Below are 16,225 nucleotides of genomic sequence, written 5' to 3'. Positions count from 1 at the left end.
GAACTCCTGACCTCGTGATCCACCCACCTCGGCTCCCAAAGTGCTGGGATTACAGGCATGAGCCACTGTGCTTGGGCAATAATCTGATCTTCTAATCACTGGCATGTGTGAAGCAGAGAATGAGAAGGAGGGCTTACCTAGAACCTCAGGTGATTACACTGAAATAATTTAGATAATTTAGTCACAGTTCTTGAATGATTCGCTCATGGTACATTAAGGACAATGTTTTTCAGTAAAATAATTTATTGTAGTTCTTAAGGGAAATGTAGTAATAAAGAAAAATAAATGACATTTCAAGGTTAATTGCTATTTCATATCACCATAGTAAGAAAAATGATATGTGGAGTCTAAATAATAAAAAACCAATTAGGCAGGGTGCAGTGGCTCACATCTGTAATTCCAACAGTTTGGGAGGCCAAGGTGGGTAGATCACCTGAGGTCAGGAGTTCAAGACCAGCCTGGCCAACAGGGTGAAACCCCATTTCTACTAAAACTACAAAAATTAGCTAGGCATGGTGGTGCTGCCTGTAATCCCAGCTAATGGAGAGGCTGAAGCAGGAGGCAGAGATTGCAGTGAGCCAAGACCACACTATTGCACTCCAGTCTGGGGTAGAGCAAGACTCTATCTCAAAAACATAAAATAAAATAAAATAACCAAATAAAAATTTAAAAAAAAAACAAAAGGTTTTATATAAATTACAGATGATTAGGGCAGAGACTACATTGTATGCTTTGCTTTATACATCATATAATGGACTTTTTAGAGTATCTGTACATGCTACATATAGGAAGACATAGTTCTGAAGATTCTTCAGGTGACAAAGGAAATAATAACAGATGGTAACTTGGATCTACAAGAATGAATGAGGACCACCTGAAATAGAAAATAAGTGGATAAATATAAATGATGTTTTTTCTTCTCTTAATTTATTTAAAGGACATATGAAGGGTTAAAGTATAAAGTACACATAAAAAGAAATAGTTTCTTTTTAGTAAATACTTTTAGATTAGCTATAAAACAGTAAATGACTATCAGGTATTTCAATGTATTTTTCATAACAATTGGCCTCTTATAAATTTATCACATCAAATGTATAACTGATAAGTCTGGTATAGCAGATTGCAGTCTTTCATTTGAATCCGTTTTATGGAAGAAAAGACATATATACGTGAACCAAAGGGAATTCTCATTGGATAAATCTCAAATTGGATAAATCTGTGAAAACCATCCAATTAAAAGGGCACTGAGGCTGCTTGAATATATTCTATAAATTGCAAACTCAGGTTTAAAGCAGCTTTAAGTAATTCTTGATAAACGGCCTTTTTATTAAATAAAATGATTTAGTTCTTTCTTCAAAGAAAGCAAAAATACACCTGAAACCTTTAGCTTCAGGCCACTCCAAAGGCTCCATTTCTCATTGGTTGCATAACTTCCTTTTAAAGCAATTAAAATCGTGTCCGGTAAAAGCATGCACAGTTGCCCTCTTTACTATTTTCATATTCTTCTGAATAGATCAGTTACAGTTCAGAACAAGTGTCATTTGAGATCTTGATTAATAATGGCAGCACTGACTAGATTAAATAATAAAGATCTAAGTTCTAGTACTCTCTTACTGAAATAAAAAGAAGGAAGTATATTTGCCAATCACAGGGTAAATCTAAGTATCTTTCAAACCTATTAAACTTCCTGAAAGCTTTTCCTAAGGACAAGTCAGGAATCAATATAAAGTAGCAGAGTGGCTGCTTTGTTTGCCTTCCAGAGAGCACTGTGGAAAATAAATATTTAATGGTATGCAAACCAATATGCTGAGTATAAGACACAATAATGGCTTGGGACAGTAGATTGAAGTATTTTGTTACATTGAGAGATCAAGTGAATTACAATTATTCTAATGATAATACCTTTTAAGTCTTTGCTTTATAGTAATTGTCCTTGAAGCTCATCACATGCATGTAGATACTACAGACTCATAATTCTGCATTCTGGATCCACAAGCCTGAGGTTGAATTTTACTTTCTTTTTCCCGGTTTATCGTTTTTACCTGGAGTACAAAATAGAAGACATGTCAACAGTCTAACATGTTTTTTAAAGGTCACTCACCTTGGTTTCTGTACTAAAGATAAGGAATAGTCAGATCAGGCATCAGCTAAGAAGTCTGACAGGTCAGCTTTACCTGGGAACAGTCAACCTAACGAAGATTTGGAATCAATTTCATTGAGAAAATTTCCTTCTTTAAAAGCAGCGAATTTGTTAGTTCACTTCCTGAGAAATGCAATGGATGCAAAGGAATTCTTTTATTCCCTCAGGGTTTTAACTTTTTTCTGTGCTTGATTTTCTAGAAACTTTAGGATTACTGGAGCCCAGTGGTTGTGTCTGTACAAATTATTGAGTAAGGGAATGCAGACAGACATGACTCTATGTGTGTAGAGGGGGAGGGAGGTGGTTATGAAAAGTCTCTCTTTTTAAATCACAGAACATGTTTACTACATCATTATTCCTTTTCAAAATATTTTTAGAGCAGTTTTAGGTTCACAGCAAGATTGAGAGGAAGATACAGAGATTTCCAATATATCCCTCCCCTCATATATATATAGCCTCCCCCGTTATCAACATGCCTTCATTATTACTTGTATCTCACTAAACAAAATTCTTTTTTCAGTATGCGTCTATTTTCTCTTTCAAATTCTTTATTCAATAATTCATTGTTTTGATTTCCTGGAATCCTCTTGAGATTTTCAGTTTTTTCCTTTTTTTTCACACTAGAGAAACGGATGGGGTTGTAGACATGAGATGCAAGGAGCAGAATTTGGAAGCCAATTAAAGCAATTAGTAAATAGAAATTGCCTAAGCTATTAAGACAGATGCTGTCATATATATATATTTACATATATATATATGAGACAAACCAGGAAAAATAAATATAAATGTCTGGGTCTTACTCAGTAGCCCAGACTGGAGTGCAGTGGTGTGATCATGGCTCAGCCATGATCCTGCCTCAGCCTCAATCCTGCCTCAGCCTCCCAAGTAGCTGGGACTACAGGCTTGTGCCAGCACACCTGGCAAATTTTTTTATTTTTCATTTTTGTAGAGACAGAGTTTCACCATGTTGCTCAGGCTGGTCTGGAACTACTGGACTCAAGCAATTCACCTGCCTTGGCCTCGCAAAGTGCTGGGATTACAGGTGGGAGCCACTGCACCTAGCCTACATTTATATGTATCTATATAATTGTATAAAGTGATCATGGGTTCAAGTTGTTTACTTCACCTTGTTTCACATAAACACACCTATGTGTTACATCCTCCATTTACTTGTCATTTTAATTTGCATACGGTAATACACCATGGTTTACTTAAACATTTTAACACTATTGGGCATTTCAACTGAAGCTAATTTTTCCCGTTATAGGTAAGGCTGCCATGAAAATTGCTTTATAAGTTAGTTTTCCTTTCTCAGGGGAAGGAATGGGTAATAGGTCGAAGAGCATGTTATAGATTACCCCCCAGAAATATGTAACCATTTTACATTTCTACCTTTAACATATAAAATATACATCTGCCTTCCTCCCAAAGACTTGTCCAGGTTGGGTTTTACAAGTTAAAAAATGTCTTCCAGGCCGGGCATGGTGGCTCAAGCATGTCATCCCAGCACTTTCAAAGGCCGAGACGGGTGGATCACATGAGGTCAGGAGTTTGAGACCAGCCTGGACAACATGGTAAAACCCCGTCTCTACTAAAAATACAAAAATAGGCCGGGTGTGGTGGCAGGTGCCTGTAATCCCAACTACTCATGAAGCTGAGGCAGGAGAATCGCTTGAACCTGGGAGGCGGAGGTCACAGTGAGCCAAGATTGCATCATTGCACGCCACCCTAGGCGATAGAGTGAGACTCCGTCTCAAAAAAATAATAAAAAAATAAAAAATAAAAAATGTCTTCCAGTTTAATGCATCTGTAAGGGGGTCTTCATGTGAGTTGAGTTTAATTGACCTTTATTTTCATTTTTTAATAAAACTGTGATTTTTAAAAACACAATGATGTAGTCTAAATTTTCTTAACTGCAAACTGTCCATTCATCAAGTGGAAAGTGTTTATTGACTACATCATCATGTATTTTTTCATATATTTTGGAAGAAAGCTATTATCGGGTTATATTTGTAACATATCTATCCTATACTAGAAAGTTTTCTTTCTAGCATTTTTATTTTTATTTTGTTGCATGAATGTTAAAAAATTTAAATATGTTCTATTAATCCCCCCTGCTTCTGATAACAACCTTTGTTTTCTGCAGTGATTAGAAGTGTATGTTCTCCAGGTTGGGCAATATAGTGAGACTGTGTCTCCACAAACAATTAAAAAATTAGCCAGGCATGGTGACGCATGCCCGTAGTCACAGCTACTTGGGAGGCTGAGATGGGAGGACTGCTTGACCCCAGGAGATTGAGGTTGCAGTAAGCCATGATCGCACCACTGCAATCCAACCTGGGCAACAGAGGGAGACACTGTCTTTAAAAGAAAATAAAAATGCATGTTCTTTTTCGCATGTGAGATAGATAAACCACTCTTCCGTCTTTTAAAAAAGTGCTTTTACTTTTTGATACAGCTGGAATTTATTATACTGTTTGTTTCCGTGCATTTACGTATCTAACATGATTTTTGCTCCAGCCTGTTAGCCAACTATTTGGAAGACAATTTATTGTGTGGTTTTCCCTTGCCCTACAGGTTGGATTCTTTTTTCAGACTGTGATAACTCAAGACCGTATGATTTTGATCATTGTTGCAGTGTGTTCAGTTTTCCAAGTTTGCCGAGTTTACCCTTATTAACAATGAAAATGTTTTGATAATGTCATCAATTTATTTTTCACTATTGGTTCTCACAGGAATTTGTAACTGCAATAAATTTATGTATTAAACTTTTTTTTTTTTTTTTTTTGAGACAGAGTCTCACTCTGTTGCCCAGGTTGGAGTGCAGTGCCGTGATCTCGGCTCACCACAACCTCTGCCTCCCAGGTTCAAGCAATTCTCCTGCCTCAGCCTCCCGAGTAGCTGAGACTACAGGCATGCGCCACCATGCCCGGCTAACTTTTGTATTTTTAGTAGAGACGGGGTTTCACTACGTTGGCCTGGCTGGTCTCGAACTCCAGACCTTGTGATCCGCCCGCCTCGGCCTCCCAAAGTGCTGGGAATACAGGCGTGAGCCACCACGTCCAGTCCATATTAAACATTTTTAATTGATGCTTTATTTAATCTCTCTTAAAAAGAACGTAGCATAGTTCTTTAGGTATATTTAACTTTTTTTTTTCATTAGAATTTAATCAACTTATTTTTCTTCGACTTTTAGGTTCTGACTACCTGTGCAGGATGTGCAGGTTTGTTATGTAAGTAAACTTGTGCCATGGTGGTTTGCTACACAGATCTGCACAGATCAACCCATCCCCTAGATACTAAGCCCAGCATCCATTAGCTATTCTTCCTAATGTTCTCTCTCCCACCATCCCACCGTCTTCGAGAGGCCCCAGTGTGTGTTGCTCCCATCCATGTGTGTATGTGTTCTCATGATTCAGCTCCCTCTTATAAGTGAGAACATGTGGTGACGGGCTTTCTGTTCCTGTGTTAGTTTGCTGAGGATAATGGCTTCCACCTCCATTCATGTCCCTGCAAAGGACATGATCTCATTCCTTTTTATGGCTGCATAGTACTCCAAGGTGTATATATACATTTTCTTTATCCAGTCTATTGTTGATGGGCGTCCAGGTTGATTCTATGTCTTTGCTGTTGTGAATAGTGCCACAATGAACATACATGTGCATGTATCTTTTTATTTATTTTTACACGTGCACGTATCTTTATAACAGAATAACTTCTATTCCTTTGGGTGTATACCCAATAATGGGATTGAAGAGTCAAACGGTATTTCTGCCTTTAAGTCTTTGAGGAATCATCACACTGTCTTCCACAATGGTTGAACTAATTTACACTCCCACCAACAGTGTAAAAGCTTTCCTATTCCTCCACATCCTCTCCAGCATCTGTTGTTTTTTTGACTTTTTAATAATAGCCGTTCTGACTGGTGTGAGATGGTATCTCATTGTGGTTTTGATTTGCATTTCTCTAATAATCAGTGTGTTGAGCTTTCTCTTCTTATGTTTGTTGGCCACATGTATGTCTTCTGAGAAGTGTGTGTTCGTATCCTTTGCCCACTTTTTAATGTGGTTGTTCATTTTTTTCTTGTAAATTGTTTAAATTCCTTGTAGACTCTGGATATTAGACCTCTGTCAGATGAATGGATGGCAAATTTTTTCTCCCATTCTGTAGGTTGTCTGTTCACTCTGATGACAGTTTCTTTTGCTATGTAGAAGCACTTTAGTTTAATTAGATACCATTTGTCTATTTTTGCTTTTGTTGCAATTGCTTTTGGCGTCTTTGTCAGGAAACCTTTGTCTGTGCCTTCAATCAATTCTTTTAAGAAAGACATCTGTTTCATGTTAATTTTATTGCTAGGTATTTAATGTATTATTGATATGGTACATTCTGTCTTCTAGTTGTGTATAACTGTTTCTTGTTTGATTCTGCTGACATTTTAAGTATGCAGCCATGTAATATGTAAAACACACTTAAATCTTTCTACATTCTCTGTTTAGTGATAGTGGTGGCAGGGGTACCCTCTGTATGTTTCTGTTTTCTAAGTAAATTGGCTCAAGTGTTTCTGACTTGTATTTTTTCATTATGAGATTTTTTTTCCCTTGTTTTTTTGACGGAGTCTCGCTCTGTTGCCAGGCTGGAGTGCAGTGGTGCAATCTTGGCTTACTGCAACCTCTGTTTCCCGGGTTCAAGCAACTCCCCTGCCTCAGACTCCCGAGTAGCTGGGACTACAGGTGTGCACCACCACACCCGGCTAATTTTTTGTATTTTAGCAGAGACGGTGTTTCACCATGTTGGCCAGGAAGGTCTCGATTTTCTGACCTTGTGATCTGCCTGCCTTGGCCTCCCAAAGTGTTGTAATTACAAGCGTGAGCCACCACACCTGGCCAAGAGATTTTTTTTAACAACAGATTATGCAATTAATTCTGGTTCTTTTCATTAAAAATTATCTTTATTTTTAAGGTTATATATTATTTTTGAACTATACATCTGGGGTTGAAACACAAAAGTAAATCAAATGTAGAACTCCAAAGAGCAGAGTTATAAGAAGGCCGTGTATTTGGTGGTTCAGAGGTCAGACTGGCCTGGATTACAATCCTAATCTTGTTGTTTATTAGCTTCATGACACTGGGCATATTTATAACTAGACTGGGTTTCAACTTCATCACTTACAAAATGAATATAATAATAATAATATCTACCTGCTGGGCACCATGACTCTTAGTCCCAGCTACTCAAGGTGGGAGGATCACGTGAGTCCAGGGGTTTGAGGCCAGCAGCAGCCTGGGCAACATAGCAAGACCTGCCTCTTAAAAAACAAAAAGAAGAAGAATGCAATAATAATATCTACCTAACAGAGTTGTTACGAATATTTAAGTAATTAATACATGTAAAGTGTAAAATGCCTAAAATCATGCATGGTACATTATCAAGGTTTGGTATTACTTTTATCATAATTAATCTTAATATCTCACAGTTTTACTCAAGAAATCTTTGAATCCATGATACATATTAACGTGGTTAGGCTTTGTGTCCCCACCTAAATCTCATCTTGAATTGTCATCCCCAGGTGTTGAGGGAAGAACCCGGTGGGAGGTGATTGGATCATGGAGGCGGTTTCCTCCATGCTGTTTTCAAGACAGTGAGTTCTCATGAGATATGATGGCATTTCCCCCGGTTGCACTTACTTCTCTCTTGCCTGCCACCATGTAAGACATGCCTGCTTCCCCTTCCACCATGACTGTAGGTTTCCTGAGGCCCCTGTAGCCATGCAGAACTGTGAGTCAATTAAACCTCTTTCCTTTATAAATTCTAGTCCCAGGTAGTATCTTCACAGTAGTTTTGACAGACACTACAGGACTTCACGAGGTTCATTAGTGCTGACTCAGGTGCCTCGACTCTGTTGCACTTTAACCGATTCCTATTCCATCAGGGTGATTAAGTTTCTCACAATTCCATGTTGAATGAGCATAGGAATTAAGAAGACCCAAAAATTCTACTTCAGAAGATTGGGGTGATTATTAGATTAAATCAATTCAAATAAAATATGTGGAAGCTACTAGCAAAATATCTGGCACATAGATCTCAAATAAAAGCTGGTTGCCTTCTGCTCTTTTTTCCTCTCTATGGCACCCTCTTAGCATCCACAGGGACTTCTGCCAACCTGTTTGAGCATTTCATTCTTGGTGCTGTCGAGGAGTACTCACCATACATAGCTGGTGGCTACCAAGATCTATTTGATGGTGTTGGGACTCAAAACACACCCCCAAAATAAAGGCCTCAGAAACAGTCTTAGAAGCAAAACTTCTTTTTCTAATTTTCTCCCGTCTTCTTGTCTAAGACTAATACTTGTCTAAGACTAAGGTCCCATCCTCCTTCAGGCTTGCCATAGAAACTAGAATCCCTCTTCCCCAAGGCAGGTCATACAAATGAGAACCTCTTTGCCCCAAAGCCAGCCATAAAAACCTAAAAATATTACTCTAATTTTCCCTGCACCTTTCTGTTTAAAACCTGGTCATAAAAAAATTAACTGAGCTAACTTATTTAACTGTAGGCCATACGATCCCCATTCCAGAGAGGGTCCTGCCCTATGTGCAAAAGAAAAAAATACATAGAGAGATGGGCTGATATGGTCTGGCTGTGTCCTCACCCCATCTCACCTTGATTGGTAATAAACCCCACGTGTCAAGGGTGGGGCCAGGTTGAGATAATTGAATCATGGGGGCAGTTCTCCCATACTATTTTTGTAGCAGTTAATAAAACTCACGAGATCTGATGGTTTTATAAATGGGAGTTCCCCCTGCACAACCTGTCTTGACTGCTGCGATGTAAGACATGCCTTTGCTTCTCTTTTGCCTTCTGCCATGATTGTGAGGCCTCCCCAGCCATGTGAAACTGTGAGTCCATTAAACCTCTTTTTTTTACAAATTTCCCAGTCTCGGGTATGTTTTTATTAGCAGCATGAGAACAGACTAATACGATAGGCATTACTATCTGAGCTTACTGTCTAACCCAGGCCTTCCTGGGTTTCCCTGCTTTGTCTATTAACATTAGATCGTGCCCAGTTATATTTCTACATGGCTGTCCATACTTTATTAAACCTAATATAAAAATAATTTCCAGGCTGGTTTCGAGGACTTACGCCTATAATCCCAGCACTTCAGGAGGCTGAGGTGGGCGAACCCTTTGAGCCCAGGAATTCGAGACTAGTCTGGACAACATAGCTAGACCCAGTCTCTACTAAAAACAAAATAATTAGCAGGGTGTGGTTGTTCATTCCTGTGGTCCCAGCTACTTGGGAGGCTGAGGGAGGAAAATCCCTTGAGTCCAGGAGGTTGAGGCTGCAGTGAGCTGTGATTGCACCACTGCACTCCAGCCTGGGTGACAGAGAGATCTTGTGTCAAACAAAAACAAACAAAAAACGATAATTTTCTATCTTTGGGTCTTTATTCTAAAGTGTCTCATGTACACATTAATAAAATTTATACACCTTTACTCCAATTAATCTGTCTTTTTATGAGTTGATTTTTAAGATCTTCAGAGGACAAAGGGGAAATCTTCAGAGGACAAAGGGGAAATTTTCCTTGTACCCCTACAATGGTCACCTGTATCGGGGGGGCGGGGGTCATCGTTTTTTAACTAAGATTCTCCCGCAAAAATAGACAAAGGACAAAAGATAAAATAAAAAACCCACGGACAACATCTGTAACAAAATTAGGTGATGAAGTGTCTCCACGAACCCTAGAACACAAGGAATTGAGGAAAGCCACAGACAGATACAAGGGCTGGGTGGTATCAGCAACTGTATCATAGAAAGTGGAGTGAAGTCATGACACACTGATAAATCTGATAATCTCTAAACAGCCAGCAGGCAATTGCTGGAAAGCTTGGAGGTTCCACTTGGGAACAGCAGCTGAAACTGGAAAAAGTTTTGCACACTCCAAAGTCAGGGCAATGCAAAGTGTCTGAGGGGCACAGTGAATGTTCAAAACTAACCACCCAAATTTCTACTCCTGGACAAGCACTGCATAGAGAAGAAACTTCTTGGGAAAGGATGGTCATTGTATGGAACTGGGACGATAGAGACCCATAAAGACGGGGTCCAGATGAAAGCAAGGAAGGAAAACAGAGCCTGACCATCTCAGAAAATAAGCCGCGACCGCCGGGCGCAGTGGCTCACGCCTGTAATCCCAGCACTTTGGGAGGCCGAGGCGGGCAGATCATGAGGTCAGGAGATTGAGACCATCCTGGCTAACACGGTGAAACCCTGTCTCTACTAAAAATACAAAAAATTAGCTGGGCGCAGTGGTGGGCGCCTGTAGTCCCAGCTACTCGGGAGGCTGAGGCAGGAGAATGGCGTGAACCTGGGAGGTGGAGCTGCAGTGAGCCGAGATGGCACCACTGCACTCCAGCCTGGGCGACAGAGCGAGACTCCGTCTCAAAAATAAATAAATAAATAAATAAACTAACTAAGCCCCGATAGTTTTAAACACTGCACAAATACAACAAAAAAGAGAGCGATCAGCTTGTGAAATTGGAAATGCTTTCCCAAATGCTAATTCCTCCTGAAAGTTTAAGAAAATTATTTCATATTTTTTAAATGAGAAAAAAAAACACCAAGATTAAATCTCATACAAAATTACTGTCAGGAAAAAAGAGAAGAAATTGAAAAACATCCCTATAGACAATGCCAAAGATGCTAAAAAGACATACCTACAGAACAGATGCAAACCATTACTTATTATTTCAACATATGCTAAAATACATTAAAGAAATCAAGACATGAAAAAACAAGAAAAATGAGAATTGGGAAATAGCAGAAATGACATGATATACTTAGGAAAAAGATGTAGAAACAATAGTCAAAAACCGAGACTAGGCCGGGCACAGCGGCTCATGCCTGTAATCCCAGGCACTTTGAGAGGCTGAGGCAGGAGGATCCTTTGAACCCAGTAGTTCAAGAATCCAATAGTTTAAGGCCAGCCTGAGCAACAAGCGAGACCCCATCTCTTAAAACAAACAAACAAACAAACAAAAAAACTACATTGAAAGTAATGGAAGAATAAATAAACACAGAGAATACCTTAAGAGAACATGAAAGAGAAAAAAAATTTTTTTAATTGAAGGAAAGTAATAAAAAGGGCTTGAGAGAAAGAAACAAACTTAGAGACAGGCAAAAAAGATACACAAAAATATGTTTAACAAGAGTTTCTCAAGAAGAAAAACCAAAGCAAGGCACAGAAGGGCTACCAAGAAACTATAATCAAGAACATTTTCTTCAAATTAACAATATATGTATTTGCAGCTACATAGTGAAAGGTTATACTATATACCTGGAAAAACTGACCCAGGACCAGTAACACCAAAACATAATAAAATGAAATTACTAGTTAAAACAAATATTTTTCAAGACAGTGTCTCTCTCTGACCCCCAGGCTGAAGTGCAGTGGTATGATCACAGCTCACTGCAGCCTTGACCTCCTGAGCTCAAGTGATCTTCCCACCAAAATTACTCATTTTAAAGGGAAAAAATTATTTTGGGCTTCCAGGCAAAAAAATCCACTTATAAAGGAAAAAAAAAATCAGATTTGCCATCAAATTTTTTAAGAGCAATGATTTAGATAGAAGAAAAATGGAGTAACATATTTAAGATATTCAATGAAACAAAATGTGAGTCAGTAGCTTTCCAAGATAAAGGCAGCATACAAAATGCAATCACTGTGTACAAATTCAGGGAATATTGTTTCCATGAGCACCTCCTGAGGCATCTACTTGACAAAAACTTTCATAAGACAACCATATGTGGTATATCACATTTATTGACCTGTGTATGGTAAACCATCCCTGTGTTCCTGGTATGAAATCAACTTGATCATGGTATATTATCTTTTTGATACGGTATTGGATTTGGTTAGCCAGTATTTTATTGGGAATCCTTTTGTTGAGGATTTTTGCATCTATGTTCATCAGGGATATTAGTCTATAGTTTTTTTTGGTTATGTCCTTTCCTGGGTTTGGTATTAGGGTAATACTGGTTTTATAGAATGATTTAGGGAGGATTTTCTCTTTCTTTCTTTTGGAATAACTTCAATAGTATTGGTACCATTTCTTCTCTGAATGTCTGATAGAATGCAGCTGTGAATCCATCTGGTCCTAGATTATTTTTTCTTGGCAATTCTTCTTATTACTGTTTCAGCCTCACTACTTGTTATTGTTCTGTTCAGTTTCTGATTTCTTTTTATTTCTGGTTTAATATAGGAGGGTTGTATATTTCCAGGAATTTATCCATCTCCTCTAGATTTTCTACTTTGTCCACATAAAGGTGTTCACAGTAACCTTGAATAATCTTTTGTCTTGGAAGACAAAATGGGGTGTGGGAGAGATGGTTTTGGCCTAAACTGTTTCAGCTCAGATCATCATGCATTAGTTAGATTTTCATAAGGAGCATGTAACCTAGATTCCTTGTATGTGCAGTCCACAATACAGTTCACACTCCTATGAGAATCTAATGCCACTATTGATCTGACTAGAGGTGGAACTCAGGTGCTAATGCTTGCTTGATGCTGCTCACCTCCTGCTGTGTGGCCGGGTGCCTGACAGGCCAAAGACCAGTGGCAGTCTGCAGTCCTGGGGTTGGGGACCTCTGATCTAAAGAACTAATTCTACAAAAGAGAAACTGAGATCAAGTAAGGTCAAATCAATGAAAACATATCTAGGTGTCAAAGCTAAGTCTTCTAACTCCAATTTATGTCCTCCGTTCTGGAGGGGTAATGATATGTTTGTGTTTTAGTCTCTATTTAAGATTTGCAGATAATCAGTTTGCAAATTAGTGAAGATTCACCATAATTTTGTAGGTACTTGATATGGTTTGGCTCTGTGCCCCCACCCAAATTCCATCTTGAATTGTCATTCCCACTTGTTGAGGAGGGGACAGTGGGAGGTGACTGGGTCATGGCGGTGGTTTCCCCCATGCTGCTTGTGTGACAGTGAGGGAGCTCTCACAAGATCTGATAGCTAAAAAGTGGCAGTTTCCCCTGTGCTGTCTTTTCTGCTGCCTTGTAAAGAAGGTACTTGCTTCTCCTTTGCCTTCTGCCATAACTGTAAGTTTCCTGAGGCCTCCCCAGCCATGCAGAACTCTGAGTCAATTAAACCTCTTTCCTTTATAAATTACCCAGTCTCAGGCAGTTCTTTGTAGCAGTGTGAAAATGGACTAATACAGTACTTAAAAAGAGATCACAAGTATACTTACCCAAAATAGATCAATCTTTGGTAGTGTTAAGTTTCCATCCTGGATTTCTCAGTGTTCTAGAAGCCTAAAAGTAAGATTGTCTTACTTTTAGGTAACCAATCAGGTATTAATTTACAATGTTGGCACACTGCAATGTGGTTTTGGCATAGTTAGTCTATGTTTACGATACAGAGAAAATAATGAGGATAATATTTTCAGTGGCCCTTTCCTGAATTGCCAGCCCATGTTTAGAAGCATGATTATATTTTGAGGAATGCTTATGTGACAGCATGAGGGCTAATGCCTGTTGTTCATTTAGTTTATGGTTCTCTTCCTACATTCTTATGATTTGCAAACATTTGTTAGAACATGGAGCGCTTTGGTCTGCTTGACTGCATCCCACTTGCAAATGGAGAGGATTTCAGAGTCAATCGTGAATCAGGAACTATGAATCAAGGCCAAAAATCGCAAAAGGAATGAACTGGAGATCAGTTAGTACATCAGGTCTGGATGTGGCCTGGTGTCAGCACAGAAAGACTGAACTCACTAGGCTTCCTGACTCTTTGCACTCTTTTTAGGTGATCACTGAACAATCAACAGGGCCCAAGGGGGAACAGAGTCAACTGGAAGTCTGCTGGGAGTGGAAGCTCTCTTAGGGCTTTTATTTGGTCAAGAGAACAAGGCCAGGGGCATAAATTAAAAGCAAATTTAAAAGGTCTAAAAAAAAAAAAATGCTAAGTAGACTGTGGTAGTCTCAAAGGTATGAGGCCTCGAAGGCACAGACTTGTTATTAATATTTGTCATGAAGCAGTAAATACTTTGAAATTGAAAATATATCCCCTTTTTAAGGAAAGACTCAATCTGATTGGAGTAAAGCCTGACCAAGCCCAAATGTCACACAGTTATGAATCACTGTCCAGAGTGGATTATGCAGACGAGTAGTTTCTTTAGCCATGACATTTTAAGCAAAGTAAACATTTTCGAAGTGGTTGCATAACAAACTGGTGGTACTATATTTTTCTTAATTTCTTCCTAATATGTGGAGGCCCACAGCAGAATTACAGGACAACTTGTTTGTGTGTGAACTAAAATAATTTTGGCATCATGTTATAAGAACTGTTCCTTCTACAGAGTCTAAAAATGGAATAGGACTGTTGAAGATGCCGTCCATGGTATGGGGAGATGGAAGAGTTTTTCAAACTTCTGCAGGTCATTTTGATAAGAGGAAGCTATATTTCTTCATTTTTTCTACTGCTTTGAACTTGCAACAAAAAACTCCTTTTCTGAGATACTTAAAAATCTTCAGACTTTGCCATAAGAACCTTTTTTTGTTTGTTTGTTTTTTGAGACGGAGTCTCGCTCTGTCGCCCAGGCTGGAGTGCAGTGGTGCGATCTCGGCTCACTGCAAGTTCCGCCTCCCGGGTTCACGTAATTCTCCTGCCTCAGCCTCCCGAGTAGCTGGGACTACAGGCGCCCTCCACCACGCTCGGCTAATTTTTTGTGTATTTAGTAGAGACGGGGTTTCACCGTAGCCAGGATGGTCCCGATCTCCTGACCTCATGATCCGCCCGCCTCGGCCTCCCAAAGTGCTCGGATGACAGATGTGAGCCACTGCGCCCGGCCGCCTAAGAACATTTCTACTCTGTGAGTCACCTTCTGGAACATTAAGAAGAGAGTCCAGGGCCAGGCAGAGTGGCTCATGCCTGTAATCCCAGCACCTTGGAAGGCCGAGGTGGGCAGATAATTTGAGCTAAGAAGTTTGACACCAGCCTGAGCAACATGGTGAAGTCCCATCTCTATAAAAAAATACAAAAAGGAGGTGGGCATGGTGGCACATGACTGCATTCCCTGCTATTTGGGAGAATCAATTGAGCCCAGGAGGTCGAGGCTGCGGTTGAGCCATCATGGCACCTCTGTACTCCAGCTTGGATGACAGAGCGAGATCCTGTCTCAAAAATAAGAAAATAAAAAAGGAGGCCAGGCACAGTGGCTCACGCTTGTAATCCCAGCACTTTGGGAGGCCAAGGCAGGTGCATCATGAGGTCAGGAGTTCGAGACCAGCCTGGCCAACACAGTGAAACTCCATCTCTACTAAAAATACAAAAATTAGCTGGGCATAGTGGCAGGCGCCTATAATCCCAGCTACTTGACAGGCTGAGGCAGGAGAATTCCTTGAACCTGGGAGGGAGAGGTTGCAGTGAGCCGAGATCATATCACTGCACTCCAGCATGGGCGACAGAGCTAGACACCGTCTCAAAAAAAAAAAAAAAAAAAAGAAAGAAAAGAAAAAATGAGGAGAGTCCAGTTGGGTCTTTAAGTCCACTGAGAGAAAAAACAGATAATCAAGAACCTGGGAGTTACAGGTAAATAAATCAGGACCATTCGCTGCTCTCACGTTCTCACTTTTTTGTTATGCAGCCACTGTTATAACTGGTCAGTTTGGGATCTTACCACACATGTCTCACCATCTTTGGAGAGAAGAATTAAAAGTCATAGGCCGGGCACGGCAGCTCATGCCTGTAATCCCAGCACTTTGGGAGGCTGAGGTGAGTGGATCACCTGAGGTTGGGAGTTCGAGACCAGCCTGACCAACATGGAGAAACCCCATCTCTACTAAAAATACAAAATAGCTGGGCTTGGTGTCGCATGCCTGTAGTCCCAGTTACTTGGGAGGCTGAGGCAGGAGAACTGTTTGAACCTGTGAGGTGGAGGTTGTGGTGAGCCGAGATCGTGCCATTGCCCTTCAGTCTGGGCAACAAGAGCGAAACTCTGTCTCAAAACAACAACAAAAATCATATGACTATGTGTAACATACATATTCTCTTCACAAAAACAAAGAAAAGGTCATCGACAGTATCACA

This window comes from Papio anubis, chromosome 8, assembly GCF_008728515.1.
Source record: "Papio anubis isolate 15944 chromosome 8, Panubis1.0, whole genome shotgun sequence".
Taxonomy (NCBI): Eukaryota; Metazoa; Chordata; class Mammalia; order Primates; family Cercopithecidae; genus Papio; species Papio anubis.
The sequence above is the reverse complement of the archived record's forward strand: the minus strand, read 5'-3'. Positions refer to the sequence as shown.